This window comes from Pan paniscus, chromosome 11 (assembly GCF_029289425.2).
Source record: "Pan paniscus chromosome 11, NHGRI_mPanPan1-v2.0_pri, whole genome shotgun sequence".
NCBI lineage: Eukaryota > Metazoa > Chordata > Mammalia > Primates > Hominidae > Pan > Pan paniscus.
Genome location: NC_073260.2, coordinates 67,912,231 through 67,935,392, shown reverse-complemented (window position 1 = coordinate 67,935,392; position 23,162 = coordinate 67,912,231). Strand labels below are relative to the sequence as shown.

General features: G+C 42.1%; 1 protein-coding gene across 11 annotated transcripts in view; it reads right to left on the bottom strand.

Moving 5' to 3' along the window:
• The window catches only part of PIP5K1B (phosphatidylinositol-4-phosphate 5-kinase type 1 beta), a 305,504-nt gene extending 285,603 nt beyond the window's left edge, over nucleotides 1-19,901 (bottom strand). For 3 of the 11 annotated variants that reach the window (XM_003824756.6, XM_057298699.1, XM_003824757.7), the window contains exon 1: nucleotides 19,347-19,870. The gene's annotated coding sequence lies outside the window, so the exon portion shown is untranslated. Of the gene's footprint in view, nucleotides 1-18,886; nucleotides 19,144-19,346 lie in introns of those variants that run through there. The other 8 variants (XM_063593975.1, XM_055091875.2, XM_055091873.1 and 5 more) reach the window with 5 other exon arrangements.
• Between the last annotated feature and the right edge of the window lie 3,261 nt (nucleotides 19,902-23,162).

Below are 23,162 nucleotides of genomic sequence, written 5' to 3'. Positions count from 1 at the left end.
ATGCAAAATGCCATTTTAAAACACAAGAAGTTTGACCAATGAGACCAGGAGATAAACTCTGCTCAGGAGAAGCTATAGTAGGTGTAGTGGAACTGCCAAAAGACATATTCTTCTTCTATAGAGTTTAAAATAGTGAGAATGATAAATGACAATAACTCTGCACTGGGTGTTGTAGATCTTCTTGCTAATTCACTTTTTTTTAAAGTCAGAAATAGAACATTCAGCCAAAAACACATTTTAAGTAGGCACTTTTAGTTTGAGGTACATCAACTGATATAAACCTGTACAAAATTTGAGTTGTTCACTTTGTTTCTTTATTCTTCTGGAGGAGAATAAAAATAATCAATAAAAAGTAGTAGAAGGAAAATTGAAAGCCTTTCCACTAAGATCTGGAACAAGACAAGCATACCCACTTTCAAGAGTTATGTTCAAAATAAACATACAAAAGTCATCAGTTTTTATATGTGAACAGTGATCAAATCAAAAAAGAAATCAAGAAAGCAACCCCACTTACAATAACTACAAAAAAAACCCTAGTAATAAACTTAACCAAATAAGTGAAAGGTCTCTGCAAGGAAAACTATACAACATTGATGAAAGAAATTGAAGAGGATACAAAAAATGAAAAGATGTCTCATGCTCAGAGATTGGAAGAATATTGTTAAAATGTTTATCATTTTAACAATTAAATCTGTATATCAATTTAACAATTGAATCTGTACATCGCTATACAGAGTAGATTCAATGCAATCTCTACCAAAATAGCAATTATATTCTTCACAGAAATAGAAAAAACAATCCTAAAATTTGTATAAAACCACAAAAGACTGAAAATAGCTAAAGAAATGTTGAGCAAAAAGAACCAAGCTGAAGGCATCACACTACCTAATCTCAAATTATACTACAAAGCTAGAGTAATCAAAACAGCATGGTACTGGCAAAAACAAAAAACAAAAACCAAAAAAAAAAAACAAAAAAAACACAGACACATAGACCAACGAAACAGAATACGGAACCCAGAAATCAATCCACACACTTGCGGCCAATCCATTTTTAACAAAGGCACCAAGAACATACACTGGGGAAAGGAGAGTTTCTTTAATAAATAGTGCTGGGAAAACTGGATATCCATATGCATAAGAATAAAACTAGATACCTATCTTTCACCATATACAAAAATCAACTCAAAATGCATTAAAGACTTAAATGTAAGGCCTAAAACTATGAAACTACTGAAAAAAAATTTGGGAAAATCTTATAAGATATTTGTCTGAGCAATGATTTTTTGGGTAAGACCCAAAAGCACAGGCAACAAAAACAAAATATTAATAGACAAATGAGATTGCATCAAGCTGAAAAGCTTCTGCACAGCAAAGGAAACCATCAACAAAGTGAAGAGACAACCTAAAGAATGGGAGAAAATATTTGCAAACTATCCATTTATCCATTTGACAAGGGATTAATAACCAGAATACATAAGAAACTCAAACAACTCAATAGCAAAAAAAAAAAAAAAACAAATACTTCAATTAAAAAATGGGCAAAAGACCTGAATAGACATTTCTCAAAAGAAGACATACAAATGGCTAACAGGTATATGAAAAAATGCTCAACATCACTGATCATCAGGGAGATGCAAATCAAAACCACAACGGGATAACATCTCACCCCAGTAAGAATGGCTATTACCAAAAAAATCAAAAAGTAACAAATGCTGGAGAGGATGTAGAGAAAGGGCAATATTTGTATACTATTGGTGGGAATGTAAAGATGTACAGCCATTATGGAAAACAAGATGTAAGTTCCTCAAAAGAAAAAAAAAATAGGACTACCATTTGATCCAGCAATCCCACTGTTAGGTATATATCCAAAAGAAAGAAAATCAGTATATCAAAGAGATATCTGCACTCCCCTGTTTACTACAGCATTTATTCACAATAGTCAACACATAGAATCAATGTAAGTATCCATCAGTGGATGAATGCACAAAGAAAATGTCTCTCTCTCTCTCTCACACACACACACAGAGGAATATTATTCAGCTACAAAAAAGAACGAGATCCTGTCATCTGTAGCAACATGGTGGAAACCGGAAGTCATTATGTTACCTGAAATAAGCTAGGCACAGAAAGACAAATATTCCATGTTCTCACTCGTATGTGGGAGCTAAAAATGTGGATTTCATGGAGGTAGAGAATAAAATGATAGTTATGAGAGGCTGTGAAGGGTAGGGGAGAGGAGGGGATGAAGAGAAATTGGTTAAGGATACAAAAACACAGATAGATGGGAAAAGTTCTAGTATTTTATAGTACAGTAGGGAAATTATAGTTAATGATAATTTATTGTATATTTCAAATAGCTAGAAGAATTATAATGTTCCCAACACAAAGAAAAATGTTTGAGGTGATATCCTCATTACCCTGATTTGATCATTACACACTGCATACAGGTATCAAAATATCACACGTACCCCAAACATATCTACAACTATTATATATTATATTATATATTAATAATAAATAAATACATACATGGTAATAAATAAAATTAATTAATTAATAATTATAATAAATGAAATAAAAATAACTACAATATGGTCAGCAAATGAGCCTCCAAAGAGGAAAAAGGGAAAAAAAAAAGTAGCAGGAGCAGCTAGAGTATAGAAAGAGCTGTTAAGGGCCGGGTGCGGTGGCTCACACCTGTAATCCCAGCACTCTGGGAGGCCGAGGCAGGCGGATCACTTGAGGTCGGGAGTTCGAGACCAGCCTGGCCAACCATGGCCAGCATGATGAAACCCCGACTCTACTAAAAATACAAAAATTAGCCTGGCGTGGAGGCAGGCACCTGTAATCCCAGCTACTCAGGAGGCTGAGGCCAGAAAATCGCTTGAACCCGGGAGGTGAAGTTGCAGTGAGCCAAAATCGCACCACTGCACTCCAGCCTGGGTGACAGAGGGAGACTCCATCTCAAAAAATAAAAATAAAAAATAAAGAAAGAGCTGTTAGGCTTTGGTTGGGGGAGACAAAGCAGGCAAAGATATGATCCCTGCCGTCAGGACTTGAATCTGCTTGGAGAGATAAGCAGAGAACAAATGAAACAGAAGCCTCTAGGGAAAGTTCCCAAAGAGTCACAGGAGCAAGAGGACCAAAGAGAATGTGTGCCTGAGAAATCACTTCTAGGGAGGCAGAGTGGGGATCAGTGGGCTCAGAGAGGTCTTCCGAAACAGTAGGCTGTACGTGCTATCATGAAAATCTGATGCCATTTCCTTAAACAGAGAAAAGAAAACAATGGAATGAGCCACACTACAGGGAAATGAAATTGCAAGTGAAGATCAAGAAGTGATCTTCTGTCTTCTTATTATATAATTTCAGGAACATTTCATTTAGTCTCATGGTTTTAATTGCTGGCAAGAGCTCATAATACTGTGTCTTCATCATGGCCTCTTCCACACTTACACACAGCTTCTCTTTAGACTCTCCACCTTCATGTCCTGTATCTCAATCTCATTCAATCTCATGCTCTCCCACAGCCCAGATGATATGACCACAACACAGCCAGTGTCTCCATCATGGACCGATCTTACAGCCACATCCTACCTGGATAGCCCCCAGGTATCTCAAATGCATGTCCAAAATAGGACTCATCATCACAGCCCTTCTGCCTCTGCTACCATATGTATGATGCCTCTACCTGGTATTCTCTCTCAGTTGAGCATCATTCCCCAATCTCTCCAGTCACTCAAGCCAAAAGCCAGAGAATCATCTACTACTACCATTCCCCAAAACTCATATCCAGGTGGTCATCAAGTCCTAGAAATTCTCCCTCTTGAATATCAAATCTACTCACTCTTCCCTATCCACACTACATTACTTCAGGTCCTTTTCATCTCTCCTGTGATTAGTCTCCCTATCTCCAGTCTCTTACCCTTCTAATTCATCCCCTAAACTATTGCTCATGTTGCCATTATCAAACAAAATATGACCTCATCACTTCTCCATCAAACTCTTCTAGTTGTTGCCTCATTGCCTGTAGAAGAAATGTTCAAACTCCTCAGCACAGCTGACAAGATGTCTGTGGTCTGGCCCGACACACCTCTCCAGCCCTATCTTATTCCACCCACAGCCACCCTACCCATTATCACATTATACAGCTCCAAAATGCACTAACAAGCTTCATGATGTCATGCTTCATATGTGTTATCCCTGGTATAAAGTAAGAGTTTAAGAAATGGTAGCTGCTGTCACTGTTATACAGCTATGACAATGACAACAATGATGATGACAATGATCAACAGTCAACTAGGGCCAGAATGTACCCAAACGAAAGCATTTCAGATTTCAGACATGGTAAAGGATCTAAGGATTTTCTGCCACGGCAGTGACAAAATCATTCTCTAGCAGCAGGTATTATAATTACTTAAAGCGGGTAGATAGGGAGGTATGGAAGTTATTTGGGAAGTTTCTACACCAGCCCAGGTAAGAGACGGTATTACAATTGCTTAAAGTGGGTAGATAGGGAGGTATGGAAGTTATTTGGGAAGTTTCTACACCAGCCCAGGTAAGAGACGTATCTGGAGACAGAAGTGAGAATAGAAGAGAACATTTTTAAAAAATTGGTAGCTGCACAGAGACAGAGATGACCAAAGTAAAAAGACTGCTAAAATTTCAAAGGTGGGTTAAAAAAAATGAGGGTGTGTTTGATAAAAACAGTATTTGGGAGGGGAGGTGGACTGAATTTTTAAAAGGTGACTGCACAGCTGCAAGTATAGAGTTTGTTCAAAGAGGTAAGAGTTGGGATAAAAAAATCAGCTGAGTAGCAAAGAGACCATGGGGCGTGGGGTTATTAAATTGGTCTAGACTTTTAAAGGTGCAAAAAGCAAGAGACAGAAGAAAGACTGTAATCTGGCAACAAACAAGGCTGCTCCTCGGGGAAGGAACTTGAAGCAGTGGCAAGGCTAGATGCTAGGCTACTGAAATTTTGTAAAGGAAGGGGGAGCTCAGAAGTCAAGGGAAAAACAGTTACAGCTTAAGAATTTGTTTTTATAGCTTAAGAATGAGTTCATTCAACAATGATAATGCAGGCTGTCTTTGTGCTAGACACTGTTCTAGGTGCTGGAGATAGTGTAGTAAACAGAACAAAGTTCCTGCTCTTGTGAAACTTTACGTTTCAGTAAGGAGGCGGACAAATGAAGAAACAAACAAAAATGTAAGGTCAGAAAGTGCTGCTGCTGATCATTTCTAAAGCTTCCAGGCACATGTGTAGGATACTTAGCATTCAGTTCTAAAATGCTTCCAGAAGTCTTTTGACATATGTGGAAAAGACTATTCCTTCCATAAAGTTTACACAAAATGAAATGATGCATCATGTTTGCATTATAAATTGTCATGTAGGAGAGGGAGTTTCTGAGAAACTGCTAAACTAAATAATGAAGCCCAACTGTACATACATCTTAAAAGCTGAATTTCCATTCTGTTTCCTATAAACAAATGTAAACAAAAGTCGTGTTTCTCTCTTAACCCTTAGCAGGAGAGACTGATTTCCCATTTGTTCCAGTTTCCATAATCTTCACAACTGAGCCTGAACAACACATCTTGAAAAAAATAAAAGGGCATCATTTAAATACAGCTTGCCACAGCAATGACACCGTTGCTTCTTTTTGTTCCCATACAATGCAGTCGTAAACCTAAGAACAGTCTGGTTCACATCACTCCTTAAAAATAAGTTAATTTTTCGGTATTCAGCTTCCTTGTTTTATTGTGGATATTGAACTTGTTTTCCAATGGAAGATGGAAATCAGGAAAATCTGGGGAGCTTTGCTATGCAGTTTCTCCAAGGAAAAGAGAAATGCAGTAATCTATAACCTTTAAAGGCATAAAGCATTGCAAATAAAGCTGTTACCAAAATACTCATCAATTGCCACTATGTTTAACTTAAATGAAAAAGTCTATGAAATCCTCCTTTAGACCATAATATAGTAAACACATTATCAATATGTTATAAAAAGAAAGAAAAAAGAAAGCATGCCTATCACAGCCTGAAAAGGTATCACTTTATCTGAACAACCCAAAAACAGGGCAGAAGAAAACATGCTATTGGCTAATGAATGAAGCGAACAAGAAAGAACTAAAGCTTGCTTGCTTTACCAGTAGAACTCTTGAAGACCTCCCTCAAAAACTACTTTTGATCCTTTTTTAAAATTTCAGTTTCAATGGATAATATGAGTCTATCTGGCAAACACATTTCAGACAGTATGGTTATCTGGTTCCCAAAATCACAATGGACTAGCCAACAATGAGTGAAGGGGCTCACTGCTGAGAGCCACAGAAGTAGGGCCAAAAAAAATTATCAAGAAAAAGCAGACAAGATTTTAGAAGACAGCAAAGTAGGGCCATTTGGTTTAGGGGCAAAGAGCCTTGCATTCCTGAATGAATACTAAATCTATCACTTTACAGTAGCATAAAAGATACACTCTGTTCTGTATAATCTTTTAAAGAATCAGGGACAGATGAGACAATGCTGGGAAAATTTTCTATACAAAACTTGGCCATAATAATTGCTGGCAGTTAAAGGAGCAAGCAATCAGGAAATGTTTTCTAGAAGTAAAACAGCCTGCCCAAAGGTTCTGCATAGCCAAGGGTTCCCTATTTTGAGCCCCTTCAATTTTGTGCTTCAGTGGCCAATGAAAATGAGCAGGCTTAATGTCTGAAGGAATTTCAGGAAGAAAAAAACTACACTGTCAAATTATTCTTCACATATTTTTAAAGTCAGAGATTGTTTTCCTTACAGTATTTAGGTTCTTACTAAAATAAATTAGTGTGAACTTTAGGGTGAGCACTATAGGAAAAAATATAGACATTTCCCAGGTTAAAGGCCATGTTTGATGACTGAAGCTTACATATGTTTTATGACAGACAAGGCAGCCATCTGAGTCACTTTTGTCCAACTCAAAGTTCTATCATATGTCTACTCTCCAAGTTTTACTATGCCTTCTTGATAAAACTTTGCAAGGGGAGTCTTTAGGGGGTTTTAAACTCACAACTTTCTGTGGTTTCATAGGAGTGGACAGAGCACTATATGTGGAGTCCTGTCAGCTCCTCAGTAAATGCACACCTCTAGGCTGACACACATCATAGGCAGTGCCAGGGGGATGGCTTTCTAAATAAATTGCAGGTCTCCGCCCTTCAGTAGGGAGTAAAGTCAATTCAGTGGCTCATGACCAGTGTATGGTGGAAGTTGGAGTTGTGAGGGAACACAACAGAAAACAACAGAGGACATTTCATGTGGTATGGCTAAGTACTGTTTCATGAAACCTTTATTTCTGTTATATTTATTATTTGTATCTCTATGTATATACTAGGTTTCAACACAGGATGTGTTTCTTATAGCACACTGACTGGGCTACAAAGGACTATCCAAGGTACTGAATGTGTCCCCCTCAAAATTCATATCAAAATCCTAACCCCAAGATGATGGTATTAGGAGGTGATTAGGTCATAGGGTGGGATTTGGGCTCTTATAAAGGAGATCCCAGAAAGCTCTTTCTCCCTCTTTCTGTCACATGAGGGTACTAGAAGAAGTTTGCCATCTGTAAGCTGGAAGAGAGCCCTCTCCAGAACCTGACCATGCTGGCACCTGATCTTGGACTCTTAGCCTCCAGAACTATGAGAAATAAACTGTTTTTGTTTATGAACCACCCAGTTTTTGACACTTTGTTATGGCAGCCTGAACCACCTAAGACAAGTTGGTATTTTTCTCTTATTTACAGTTCAAGTTTGACTAACTGGAAAAGCTATGTGCAAAGATTAAATGCAAGCTTGGGTTATGCCAACTTATATTAACCAGTTTTTATAGGATGCTACCGTCCAGTCTCTTATTCTATTCTAAAAATACCTGGATCATAAAAGAGAATTTTTTTTTCAGATTTTAGATTCAGGGGTTACACATGCAGGTTTGTTACCTGGATATATTGCATGATGTTGAGGATTGGGCTTCAATTGAACCCATCACCCAAGTAGTGAACACAGTACCTGATAGGTAGTTTTTCAACCCTTACCTCCCTCCTTCCCTGTCCCCTTTGGAGCTCCCAGTATCTACTGTTCCCAATTTTATGTCCATGTGTACCCAATGGTTAGCTCACACTTATAAGTGAGAACACGCGGTATTTGGTTGCTTCTGTGTTAATTTGCTTAGGATAATGGCCTCCAGGTGCATCCATTATGCTACAGAACATGATTTTGTTTTTTCTTATGGCTGCATAATATTCCATGGTGTATATATACCACATTTTCTTCATCCAATCCATCATTGATGGTCACCTAGGTTGATTCCTTGTCTTTGCTATTATGAATAGCGCTGCAATGAACGTGTGAGTGCAGGTGTCTTTTTGATAAAACAATTTATTTTCCTTTGGGTATATATCCAGTAATGGGATTGCTGGGTTGAATGATAATTCTATTTTCAGTTCTTTGAGAAATCTCCAAACTGTTTTCCACAGTGGCTGAACTAATTTGCAAACCAACCAATCGTGCATAAGTGCTCCCTTTTCTCTGAACCTTGCCAGCATATGTTGTTTTTTGACTTTTTAATCATAGCCATTCTGACTGGTATGAGATGGTATCTCATTGTGGTTTTGATTTGCACTTCTCTGGTGATTAGTGATGATAAGCATTTTTTCATGTTTCTTGGGCACTTGTATGTCTTCAAGGAGAATGCTTTAGCCTCCAACTAACTTCTTCTTTAACAACTGCTTCCCTCTTAAATAATTAGGTTCTATTAGCCTTTATATTTAGAATAAATGTTATATTCTGTGATGGGAGAGATCAGGCAAACCTATTTAAGTCAAGTTATATGGTATGGCATCCCTTTTAAGTTGAAGCCATATAGTTCTCCATAGATGTGCAGAGCAAGTCAGATGTAACTGGCTGTATCCTTGAAGACAGGAATTCTTTTCAGGACTACCCCCTTTCAACTGCACGTCCATCTTCTTTCCTCTAAATAATCATTCCCATTCCTTCACATCTCTTGCTATGCTTTCCTTCCTTTTACTTTTACAATTCTAATTTTTAAAATAAGTAATCCACACATATGGGTCCAAATTCAGAGGTACAAATAAATATGGGATGAAAATTCTCCTCCCATCCATGCCCCTCAGCTAGCCAATTCACCTCCCCAGAGGCAAACAAAGACACTAGTATCTCAGGTATTCTTCCAGAAATATTTTATATCATGCCTTTGGGGCAACCTTCCTTGGGGATAATACCTGCAGCTACCATTATAGAAATGTGGCTCATGACAGGTGAAATTAGGCAGTGGTAATGAAAGTTGAAGATCAAGTTCATGGACAGGATCGGCAATATGAAGTGGTTCATTCATGATCTCTGTGCATTTCCTTTCTTTAGTGGGAATTTACAAAAAGGATTTTTTTAAGGTAAAAGTATTGGTATTCATTTACTTATTCACCCAAGACAATTCTACATGTGCCGACACTATGGGGATGCAATGGGCCCTGATGATTAGCAGCTGGTGGGGGCGAGGAAACTAGTCAAATAATCATACTGTTGAAGCCCTCCTGGAGAGGGAACCACTGGTCCTGTCCTAGACTGGGGATGGGTGGCCAAGGCCTCCTTTCAAAAGTAACCTTAGAATTGACCTGAAGCGTGGTCGACCAATGCTGAGAACACTCCAAAGGGGTCAATGAGTGTGCTGCACAGAGGGTGTGAAGCTGGCAGGTCCAAGTGTGGCTCAGAAACAGCAAGGGGCAGAGTGGGGGATCTGAGACTGGAGTGGCAGCAGGACCAGGACCGTGCAGGGCCCCAGAACCATGTCAATGACCCACATCTTCACTCCAGGCACAAAGGGAGGCCATTGAAGAGTCTGGGGCAGATCCCTGTGTTTCTCTCTGTCCAGCACCCCCAGCCCCAGGCCCCACCCCTTGGTCAGGAAGTTTTTCCTGCACCCATGTCAACTGGTTCCTGTTATGAGGAAATACAGAGAGAATGATTTTGAGTCATGTTTCTTTATCTATCCTGCCAGTTATGCAAAGCAACCCAGGCCTTTTCCTCAAAGCTGCCAGGATAAGCCACAGTCAACAGTCAGAGACAGGTGCCTTTTGGGAGAGGCTTAGATTTTATTCCTAGACCACAGATGGTGAATTTCTCTGCTATGGTGGCCACAAATGTGATGTTGCAGGGTCCTGGGGGAACTCAGGGGCAGAGTATAACCAACTGTGGAAGTAGAGCAGTCTTTGGTTCTTTGTTGGAGTGAGTGGAGTGCACCTTGGGAACTGCCGGAGAACTCTTAAGAACTTGGTATTTGCAGTAGGGTTGGGTAAGTCCCTAGAGCTACACTGGAGTTTCCATCCTGTTCCTTTAAAAGTATTTGACTGTAGTTATGAACCTGCCTCTGACTGGACTCCAGGAGAGCAAAAACATCAGGGTAGAAAGCTACTTGGAAAAACAAGTCCTCAGAGGCTGTCCAAGAGCTCAAAAGGCCACTGAGGTGGAGAGCCCTGGGGCCAGAATTTGTGTGCTTCTGTGAGGGTTTGGCGGGGTACAGGAAGTAGAGATCTGGCCAGCGAGCCTCAGGTGCCCTCCAACCATCACAAGTGCCCTGGTTACAATATGGGTAATGGATTCTAGGAGACCCAGAGTGGACTCAGGATACCAGAGAGGTTCTGGCTCAGTCCTGCAGAGAGACAGGAAGTTGGGCTAGGATAGAATCTGCACAAATGATGAGAAGCAGATGGAATGGGAAAGATACTCAGGAAGCAAAATCAATAGACATTGGTGATGGATTAGATGTGTGTGCAAAGGGTGGAGCCAAGGATGGCTCCCAAGTTTCTGATCGTGCTACTTGGTGACTAGCGGTGCCCACCACAGAGCCGGAAACCTTGCAGGAGTATCAGATGTGAAGAAAACAGATCATGATTCTGGTTTTGAACATGTAGAATTTGAGGTGCCTTTGGGATATCCAAGTGCAATGTCAATTATGCAAACTAGAGTTCAGAGAAAGACTAAGTTTGGAGATATAAATTTTAGATTCGCTTATGTTCTCCTTTTTAAAACTCTTATTTCAAAACTATACTTTGAGGTGCTACACCATGAAACAGAGAAAAAGAGTATGGGCTTCATAGTCGGAAAAGCCAGGGCTAGAACCTTCATGCCATCCCTTACTGGTTCTGTGCTCTGGTACAAGTTACTACTAACCTGACTAGGTTTCCATTTCCTTCTCTTCAGTGAAGAAATGCTGCAGCTTGGAAGCACATGGTGATGAAAAGAAACAGCACTTGAGAAGTGCCTGGAACAGAGTAAGCTCTCAGCACAGTCAGCCTCCTTGACAGCCAGGACCATGTTTATATTAACACTTTCTGTATACCCCATAATACCCATCACTTGGCAGGCTCTGTGACTACCAAAAGCTTTTTTATATTGTATCTGAAGTCCTAGATACCCAATCTATTCACAATACTTTGCTCTCCTGTGATCCGCACAGTTCTGAGAAAAGCCAAGACTGGCAGAGGGAGAATTTTTCATTTCTCCCCTCATATTTCTGAAGGAGCAGGCAGATAGCACTCCCTCAACACATCCTGGGTTTACCTGGGAATACTGAACACTTCAGGAGGCTTATACTTGGAGCAACGGATTTACCATGTACTGGCAATATTGGGTATGCAGCAGAATCACCTGAAGGCCTGTCCTCCATCCATAGAGTTTATCTGCATTTCTTTTCTTTCTTTCCTTTTTTTTTTTTTGAGTCGGAGTTTCACTCTTGTCACCCAGGCTGGAGTGCAATGGTGCGATCTTGGCTCATTGCAACCTCTGCATCCCGGGTTCAAGCGATTCTCCTGCCTCAGCCTCCCAAGTAGCTGGGATTACAGGCACCTGCCACCATGCCCAGCTAATTTTTGTATTTTTGGTAGAGATGGGGTTTCACCATGTTGGCCAGGCTGGTCTCAAACCCCTGACCTCAGGTGATCCACCTGCTTCGGGCTCCCAAGGTGCTGGGATTATAGTTGTGAGCCACCGCGCCTGGCCTCATCTGCATTTCTAACAAATTCTCAGGTAGTGATGACTCTGTTGGTCTAAGGACCGCACTTTGAGAGTCACTGCCCTGGCTTCTTCCACGGTATTGGGACTGTTGATGTAGCTGATGTTCAAATAAATACCAGTTCAAATACCACCTTTATGTGAGGCATCATAGGAATTGCCTTGTATATGAACACCAAAGTGTCTTAATTAGGAATGAATATGTTTATGATTTAGGTACATTTAGAGCCCATTTTAACAGTGTAGCAATGTTTTGTTTTGTGCTTGATAATTTCCTCTTCTTTGTCCACTACTATTCATTTCTAAGTAAATGAAAGAAATCAGTCTTTAAATAGAGACAGTGTTTTCTTAATAATCATGCCAGAATTTATCACCTAAACAAGTGTTTTCTCATCCTAAAGGGTTCGGTCATCATTGTAAAGGAGCTGCCATAGCTAACACGTAAGCACTGTCCTCTCAGTCTGATTCAGCTTGAGTAACCTAAATGATGGCCCACTTCATCTTGACAGGATGGATGGGGCTTATTCATGTATTCATTTAAATATTTACTGAGGATCTACTATGTGCCAAACACTAGAAAAACAGTGTTATGAACCATGGCCTCTGCCCTCTAAGAGTTTATAATCTTGGGTTGAATGTGAGTTTGGACACAGGGAAACAAGTGAAATACATAAATGAATAAGCATCCGTGTTAATCTGTTTTTGCATTGCCATAAAGGAATACCTAAGGCTGCATAATTCATAAAGAAAAGAGGTTTTATTTTGGCTCACAGTTCTGCAAGCTGTACATAAGGCACAGTGCCAGCATCTGCTTCTGGTGAGAGAGGGCCCCAGGAAGCTTACAGTCATGGAGGAAGGTGAAGGGGGAGTCCATGTAAAAGAGGGAGCAAGGGAGGGGTAGGAGATGCCACACGCTTTGAAACAACCAGATCTCATAGAGCAAGAGCTCACTCATTACCATGGGGAGTGTACTAAGCCATTCATGAGGGATCCATCCATATGACTCAAACTCTTCCCATCAGGCCCCACCTCTAGCATGGGGAATCACATTTCAACCTGAGATTTGGAAGGGACAAACGTCGAAACTGTATCAGTATCCCTGTGACAAGTGAACAAAACATATGGAGAAGGTCTCCTTTAGGTTGGAAGGACAGAAAAGTCCCCAGGAGGAGATGATATTTAAGCTGATTAACTTAGAGAAGCTTAAAGTCCATTCTTGTCTCTGTACCCTGAACCAAACTCACTATTAAGCCACTCTGGGCATTTGAGAACTATGCTTACTGAATACTTTCAAATAAAACAGAATATATTTAATATTTATTTTTCTCCTAAAGAAGATAAATAATGCAAAATTATTCCTAGGCATTTTGGTTAAAAAAGTTGTAGTCTAGTGAATAAATATAATTTATGATTTAAAAAAAGGACTACTATAAACTATCAACATTAGTATCTATCAGACTGCCTAATATTTCTAAAATGGTTTGAAAAATAATAGAATCATTAGAATAATTATGGAACATCCCAAGATTTTGAAGAGTGATATTCATTTGGATATATAAATTGTTCAGTAAACACTTATTAAATCCTCACCACCTGCCAGACACAGTGCCAAGTTCCAAGAATACAAATATAAATAAAACATGATGCTTAACCTTTTCCATTGACAAATATTTGCTGAACACCTATGATGTGCTTACTACTCCCTCAAGGAGGTCGTTGCATTGCTTTTTAATTGTTGTTGCTGTTTTGTTTCCTTACTTTATTACCAAACATATGATCAAGTGATCCAGAGAGCACAATGATGGGCATGGTTTAAAAAAGAAAGAAAAAAAGTGTATATTAAATTAAAAACCCACTATGAAACATGTTGAATCCACTGCATGTCTTAAGTCTGTCTACGAAGCAAGGAAAGCACATTTTTATGGCTCGCTCTAATTTTATCCTCCCCCACAAACCCCTTGCTCAGCATGACTGAATGGTGAAGGCTTAAATATCACCTTTTCTCTTACAAACTGAATGAACTTTCTGCAGTCCTGTCTGAACTTTAGTTCCAATTCAAGATAATTATAATCTCTGGACCCCTAGTACTTACAATTCCAACCCTTGCCTGAACTTCCACTGAAAGACATACACACCCATTTTAAAACCAGGAGCAATACCAAACACTCAATGCTTTATATTTCATTGCAATTTCACAATTGATTTTCTAAAAATATTAGAGAAAGTGAGTCTCAAGAACTTACTGTGCATCCATCATGTAAATTACCCAAACATGTTACATATTCATTGTTTATTGAGTCCCATAAACAATACAGAAGACTTCCTACAAGAACACACACTTCATGTTGTTTATTCCAGTGCTAGTTTGTTTTAACTTAAAATGATAATACCAAGGCACTGTCAGCTTACTGAACATGCAACCTTGTCCCAGTCACTCTGTTTCAAATCTTTCCAAGAGTAATCTAGTTTGGGCAGGATTCCTGTGTTTTCCTGTGTGATCATCTCCTTTACATACCTCTGATGAAGCGATACAGAAGTAAATACAATTGAGAATAGAATGTACAAAACCAAGCCTGTTTTCCCTGACCTAATCTTATATATTAAAAGGAACCTGACTGAATACAATTCTCTGTCAATAGCAGCTGATTGTTTATGACACAGTACCCCAAAAATTTCATCATAAATTAAGTTTAAAGTTGATTTTTAAAAAGAAAAAAAATAAAACAGAAGCCTAGGTTTCCTCCCACCCCAGTTCTCTGGCACTCAGCAAAAAGTAACACATCCTGCTCTATTGATAAGACCACAAATGAACAGTAGAGCTACATAATGTACAGTTCTAACTGGCCAGCTTCTAAAAAAAAATGAAGGATTCCTTCCAACTCCCATTAATGCACTTGATGCAAAGAGAACATGTTTCGGCAACAAATACATTTAGGACTTGATGTTTTACAGAATCTACTGAAGGCTCTGGCCATAGGGGGAAAAAAAAATTTCCAGGATATTAAATGTTCTGACTCACCATCTAACAGAAGTACAAGCAAAATGCAAATGCAAATTGAATGTATACATATTTATGACTTTACCAGCTGCATGACAAGGCTACCTTTGGCTTCTGGCTTTATATATCAGGAAGAGAAGTTGAGAATACCAGCATACATTTGTGTTTCTTTTCCTTTCTTTTCTGAGACAAAGCCTTGCTGTGTCACCCAGGCTAGAGTACAGTGGTGCGATCATAGCTCACTGCAACCTTGAACTCCTGGGCTCCAGTGATCCTCTCACTTCAGTCTCCCAAGTAGCTGGGACCACAGGCACGTGCCACCATGCCCAGCTAATTTTTTATTTTTGTATAGATGGGGTCTTGCTATGTTGCCCAGGCTGGTCTCAAACTCCTGGGCTCAAGTGATTCTCCCACCTCGGCCTCCCATGGGATTACAGGTCTTTGGTTTCTATTTGAACAGTTTCCTCTCTCCCAGCACTGATTGGAGCAAAGTATTATTTCTGAGTCTGGTGATGCACATAAGCCAGAAGAATCATAGTGAATAGATAAAAACAAACATTTTGGCCGAGCGCAGGGGCTCACACCTGTAATCCCGGCACTGTGGGAAGCCAATGCATGTGGATTGCTTGAATCCACGAGTTACAGACCAGCCTAGGCAACATGGTGAAACCCTGTCTCTGCCAAAAATACAAAAATTAGCCAGGCATGGTAGTGCATGTCTGTTGTTGCAGCTACTCAGGAAGTTGAGGTGGGAGGATTACCTGAGCCTGGGGAGGTTGAGGCTGGAGTTGGGCCACTGCACTCCAGCCTGGGAAACAGAGTGAGACCTTGACTCAAAAAACAAAAAAAAAGTAAAGAGAAAAAAACATGTTATTTTTAATGGCATCTGCTTGGGCAAGAAAACTTAAACATATAAATGCTAAACCATTTGCAAATGTACTAACTCTCTAATAATGATAGTAAACAGAAGTTTTCTGTTAATCTCTATGATTTCTAAAAGTCAAAACTGTACCTTCACCATAGAACTCCTGGGACAAACTTGAATATGAACCTTCTTAAGAATTCCACATTGATCTTGGTCCTCCTGCTATCATCTTTGTGACCATAAGTAAGTCAATTCACCTAAGTTTTAGTTTTCTTACCCATAAACGGTACTTCTAAACTAATTAATATTTAAATTCTTTATCAGAAGGAAACATACATCAATCCCCAATATAAATTGCAGATCCATTAATAATATTTAAGATCACTATATTCTTTATTATCATTCTTCCAAACATAAAAACACTACTTGTCTGTATATAAAGAGGAGGAGTAGAAAGAGAAGATTGTTAAAAGGAACAGAAACTAGGTTGGTTTTGTTAACTAGGTTCCCCCTCTGAAACCACGAGACAGTATTAGCATCTCCTGAAATTTATTCAATACCCTGTTTTAAAAACAGAATGGTTGGTTTCCCCGTCTCAAGACATACCCTTTCATAAAATGGGACAAGTCAATTTCTAGGAATGTATCTTTCAGCAGCTGTAATACTAACAACTAAAGGGGCGGCGGGGGGGGGGGGGGGCGCAAACAAAAGAGCATAACATAGATGACATGAGTCTACTGTCTAGGGAGAAAGAAAAGCTCTTCCCTATATGATGCATTCAGAAAAGAGAGCAACAATGGGCTCTGTACCCGCCAGCTTCAGGAGGCACACGCCTGTAGGCAAATTATCTTATGTGTTGGGAATTTACATGGTAAGATGCTTTCTATGTTTTACAGCATATGTTTTCCTTATGAATGACTTCATTCACCCCCTTCATTAATTCAACAGCTATTTACTGAGTACTTACTTTATGCAAACCATAAAGCTAAAAAAAAAAGTTATGAGCTTACAATTAGAATATTCAAGTAAGCCCTGACATGTACCTTACAGTACTTTAACCCCTCAGAATATTTTCAAGTCAAACAGTAAACTAAACAATATACTGTAGATGCTAAGCTAAAACACACTTGTTAAGTTTCATTCCTTTGATGAAGTGGAATGTAGTAAAGGTGGGAAGGGATAAACTAAAGGTGAAAGAGTAATTAGCTAGGTCTCTTAGGTGATGTAGGGTAAAAAGGTGTCCTTCCTCTAGAGAAAATGATAACATTGGATTACAAACACATTGGTAAACATCACAGAATGCTAAAGTTGGAAAGAAAAAACATAATTTCATACAAACGTTTTGTTTTATATGTGAGACACTTGAGACTTGGAAGTGATATGATGGCCCAGGTCATACAGCCAAATGTAGTCCCAGAACTAGAACCCAGGTCACTGGGGGCATGCTTAACAGTCCTTTGTGTATTGCAGTTTCCATGATGTGTCCTCATTGCTATCAGAACTGAAATGATGGCAGAATACACAAAGCAATGGACTGGACATCAGAAGATCCAAGTTCTAGTCTTGTAAATGCCACTAAATGAGATTTAAATCCATGGAAAACTCCCACTGCTTGTCTAAACCTCAGTTTCCTCATCTGTAAAATGTAAACAGTAATTTACAGTGAGACTATGCAGACCACAATAAATGCAGAAGAACTCTGCCATTTAAAAAACCACCTTATATAAGTACAGAGCAGGCACCTGGTTATGACAGAAAACCTAACTGTGATTCTAATACCAGCACTTGTTACCTTGATAAATCTCTGAATCTGTGAGCCTCATGTTCCTTCTGTGTTTACATGGTAAAAAGTCTTTGCCCTGACTCCCTCAGAAATGTTTGGAATTAGGTGAGAACACTCAAAAGAATTTACAAATTGCAAGACACTGATGCAAATGTAAGGTGTTATTATTAAATCTCTCTAGTCTTAACGTGGACAAAAATGTAATGTGGTTCTATCATTTAGTGCTTCACAGTTTTCCTTCTCAGGTAAGATGTCATCATACATCAGTCTCAAACTCACCAGCTTTCTCATCAGTCCTCATAAGTCTCTGCCCACAGGACCATATCAGAACCACCGTTTCCCTCCGCTCAGAGATCACACATGAAACTCACTCAACCTCCCACTGGTTTACACTTGGCCGATTAAGGTTTTTTCCCAGCGTCTCCTTTCAGCTGGGAATGCTCTAGCAATGCTTCCATGAACACTACCCTACTTCATCACATTAGAGTCCTAATGAAACCAATCCTTTCGCCTTTCTCCACTCCAACAGCTGCAGAACGCTTCAGTCTCTTCGCAGAACAGGGGAGAAGTCTCTGGCTGAATGTGCTTCATTAGAGGGACAAAAGGGGTTCCCCAAACCGAGACTCAGAAGTACTGACACAGAGACCGCTTCTTCCTTGCACGAGATTAACACATTCTGAGGTCCTACTGGTCCCTTAAGGATCATTCACCTTAAAGCTAGGGCCTCCTGCATCTGAGAATGTCACAGAGAGGTAGTGATGATAGTGGGTGTTATTTCTGATCTGTAACACGCTCCCTTTAAAAAAGCATCAGAGTAACTAGGATTGCCTTGTTCGGAGCCCTGATTTCAGTAGATTCGATGAAAGAATTAATCAATCTACCCAAATAACTTCTCCGGAATAGGTTTCTACTCAGCCACGCTGGGCACCAGACAAGAGAGCTGGGGGTTGGGGGGGATAAGAAATGACAACACGCTCATCTGCATAGATGCCAGATAAGCAGACATTTGTTGTCTTCTGTTCTGGCGACTCCTGGCACCGGCATAGTGAATCAAACCCGGGCATTCTCCCTCCCCAGTGCCCCTACACTCCCAGCCCCTGCCCCAGATGTTGAAGCGTCACGTTGACCAGGCTGGGGGAGAAAGCCTGGGAAACGCAGAAGTCTGTTGCTGCATTTAGACTGGAACCATACCGCACCTGTTCAATCCGGCACCAGCGCCAGAAATGAGCAGAACACCAACTCGCAAGCCCCTCTTGAGATACCAGGGCGCCTAACAAGTTCACCGCTGTTTCGTACCGGGGGAGGGTGGTGGGAGACCTTTCCTTCCGCTGCCAAACTCTGCAGGTTCCCCGGAAAAGGGGAGAGTACTCCTATTTAAGTGAACCCAGAGTGATCTCCGAGTGTCACTGCGGCCCCGGGGATCCGGGTGACGAGCGGGTGGGTGTCCGTTGGGAGCGCGCAGCTGTGGCCCCCGCGGAACGAAGGTCCGCTTCGGTGGCCACGGGCGCCCTCTCCACGTCACCCCCAGCACAACGCAGACAGGCAAAGTGGAAGGGTAGAGAGACCGACGGGTTTCAGCAGAGATGCAGAGCCCCTAAGCGCGAGCCCCTCAGAAGGGTCTAGTGGGAAGGGGCCGGGGACGCACAGGAAACTTACCTCACCCGGGCAGCATTCGGGTGCCTCCGCTACCAAGACCAGTTGCGCCACAGTCTGCAAGTTATCGGGACGTTGTCGCTTCCCCACAGCGAAGGGAGAGCAGTGCAGGCGAGGGGCGGGAGGGGCGGGAGGGGCGGGAAGGCAGAGGGGGCGGCGGGCGGGGCCGGGGCCGGGGGCAACGCTGGGGGCGGGCAGGTGCCGGGGCTGTAGCCGCGGGGCCAAACTCGCTCCGGACGCGCCTTGGCGGGGGCGCGCGGCTACGAGTGTGCAGTGCGCGCGCGCCGCGGCGAGTGTGTGTGTCCCCGCTTTCCCCTTCCTTCCCCGCCGGTCCTCCGGCCAGACGGAGCAGCGAGCGGCCGCCAAAGCCCAGCAGCTCCGAGCGGCTCCACTGCCGGGCGCAGCCTCGCCGCGGCGCGTTCGGGGACCGGGAACCGGGGACCGAGAGGAGCAGCAGCGGCGCCCCCCGGGCTCGGGCGCGGGTTCCCGCTTGGTGCGCGCCGGAGTCCGAGCGAGGCGCAGAGAGAGCCGGTTGCGCGGCGGCTGCCGCTGCTGGGGAGGCTGCAGGCCCCGCCTGCCGGCCGCCCAGGCTCTTCCCCTTTTCTCTCCACCCACTTGCCCCATCCCCGCAAGCCCTGCAGCGAAGCCAGACCGGTTTGCAGCACCGGCAGCGACAGCGGCCGGAGCTTCAGCCGCAGTGGGCTGGGCGTCTCAGCCGGTGTGTGGGGACCGGGCGCCTGTCCCGCCGCCGCTGGCCCAGACTGAGAGCGGGGTTGGGGTGGGCCCCTGGAATTGGCGGGTGCCTCCAAGACTCCAGGGGTTCCCGGCCGTTCTCAGCGTCTTGAAGCCCTGCGAAACAGGGCTGTGGGGATAGGGCGTCCCCTTTCCCCAGGCCACAGAACTCAGCTACGCCTGGTCGCCCGCCTGCTAGTCTCTGCCTGAGGCGGCGAAGCCGGCACTTGAGCGCAGGCGCCCCCTTCACGAGGAAGGGACAGGCCAGGATTCCAAGGCGTTGGTTGCTCCCATTCTAAGGACAGCAGGTGTTCCCAGCAAGTAAGACCTACCCAACAGGTAGGGGTAGGCTGGCGAGGAGGTCCTAGGAGAGAGAAGCTGGGGGATGTCATGGGAAAGCGCTGTGACGGGGCTGAGGGCCAATTCCTACTGATAGCGCTTAGTGGGCTGGGGGCACTTGCAACGTCACCTGATGTCAGTCTAGCTGCGAAGAGGGTAGGGGTCAGATCTAAAGGGCTCCTTTGGGAAAATGCTATCATGAAAGCTAAAGCTGAATTCACTTAATAGGAACCAAAAGGTAGCGGATCCTTCCCGGCTGAATTGAAGCAAATGGTATTTTTCAGCCTCATCACTTCCTTCCACTTACCCTTCTTTACCAAAAACAACGCCGGTGGAAAACGTGGGATACATTCTGTCTGGGGAATAACAACATTTCATGATCCTTATCTTCAGAGATCTCTGGCTTCCAGTTTCTGTTTGAAGGATACTCCCTTAGTTCTCTGCAAATGAACACCTCTTTTCAGTTTTGTAATCTCTTTGTTTCTCTCACCCCCCACCTTGAGTGAGTCTGCTATGGTTTAATATCAGCCTTGAATCAAGTGCAATAATTTCTTGATAACAGAAGTATCTATTTTTTTTAGCTTTACTGAGCCATAATTGACAAATAAAACAAATATCTGTTATTCTTCAGCTGTTTTCCCAGCCTGCTTCTTCCAGATGTGGCTGGCCATTACTGAGAGATTTAAGGTATGGTTTGTTTAGAACCCTGTGACTTGGGTCTAGTTTTCTCCTGGCATCCTAGACGCTTCGCAGCTCAGAGCAGGAGGAACATACATCTAGTCCAGCCCTCCCGCTTTACAGATGAGGAAACTAAGGTCTCAAGACATTAAGTAACCCAAGGACAAGAACACAGTTTCCCTGACTCTCAATCCCTGAACAATAACTAGCAGAAATATTGTATTAACAAAGTTCAAGATGGGGTGGATAGACCAGTGGTGGAGGACAGAAGAACAGATCAAAGAACCGTTCATCTGACTGGTACGAATCACTGTATAGGGGGCAGCATCATACCGCTGTAACTAGCAGGCTAGTTTGGGATCTGGGAATGGTAATCCCAGTCTCTCCTTTCCTGCTTCTCAGACTTCAGCTATGAAATCCAGAGTGGAAAATGAATTTGCCTCCCAGGGAGGTGGTGGTAAGTGAAAGTGCAAAGTCAGTTTCTGGTAATGCAGGGGAGATGAAGACAGGTAAAACCAAACATTGGATCAAAAGTGATCATGCATTACGTATAAATGTCCAAATACACGTATCCATACACATGACCCTTTTCCCGTTAATGAGCCTGGTATTGAGCCACTTCTGTAAAGCCCAAAAGCAAACAGCCTTAGGTTTCCAGAGAGAAGTGTCAAACCAGACTGCCCACTGGCTATTTAGAGAGCTAACTTTATGAAGCAGGATTCTAAGGAACTCTACCAAGAGCCTTACGATTGCATTATTACTGTGAATTGATTAATGGAATGAATGACCATGTAGTATGAGACCTGGTATTTCTTCCTGATTCTATCTCCAACTCTATCAACAGGGATTTAGGAAAGTCATCCTGTATTGGAAATAATACAACAACATCAATATCATGAGCAATAGTGACTTGGCCAGAAATTCTGGAAACCTATTTAAAAATCAGAAAATATTCATCTAATTATTTTGCTTAATTTTAAATGTAATTTTTGCAATTGATTCCTGACCTCAGTCCAAAACTTTAATAATGCTATTGAATACTCCTCTAACTATGAGAAACATGCATGGGTTCCTAGTAGTACATTTGATAGTATTAGTGGCCCCCCAATAAATGACCTCCTTTTTTCTCCAAGGTCTTTCCCTCTAACCTTGTAGTCCCCTCCTATTCTGGGCCCAACCGTATGATTTACTTTGGCCAACAAGACAGTAGCCGGCTTGATGTAAATGAACACTGGAAAAATGTTTACACATTTCTGTTTCCAGTCTTGGAATTCTGACATCACCAGAATAAGCCTGCTGGAAGATGAAAGACCCCGTAGAGCAGAGCTGAGTCATAACAGCTGAGGCATCCTTGACCAGTCAGCCCTCACTTGACTGTGGAGGCACAAGCAAGTCTGAATGAGATTGGCTAGGCTTGGTCCAGATCACCAGAACCACCCTCCCAACTCATAGATTCATGAGAAACAATAAATGGTTGCTGTTTAAAGCCACTGTTTCAGATATTGATTGCTGCTTAACAAACGATCCCAAAACTTAGTTGCCAAAATCATCAGTCATTTACTATTTTTCATGATTCAGTGGGTCAACTAAGCCTAGCTGAGTATTGCCTAAGGTCATTCATGGTTTTTTTGTTTGTTTTTGTTGTTGTTGTTGTTTGTTTGCTTTTGAGACAGGGTCTTGCTGTGTCACACAGGCTGGAACAGGCTGGAGTGCAATGGCATGATTACAGTTTACTGCAGCCTTGATCTCCTGGACTCAAGCAATCCTCCCACCTCCACCTCCCAAGTAGCTGGGACCACAGGCATGCACCCCAACGCCTAGCTAATTGTTTTTATTTTTTTGTGTGGAGATAAGGTCTCACTGTGTTGCCCAGGATGGTCTCAAACTCCTAGCTCAAGCAAACTTCCCACCTCAACCCCTAAAGTGCTGGTATTACAGGTATGAGCCACTGTGCCTGGCCTAGGTCACTCATTTGACGGCATTCAACTGGCCACTGGCAGCTGGACTGAATTGGAAGGTTCAAGAAGGCCTTATTCACATATCAGACACCTCAGTTCTCCTCCACATGAC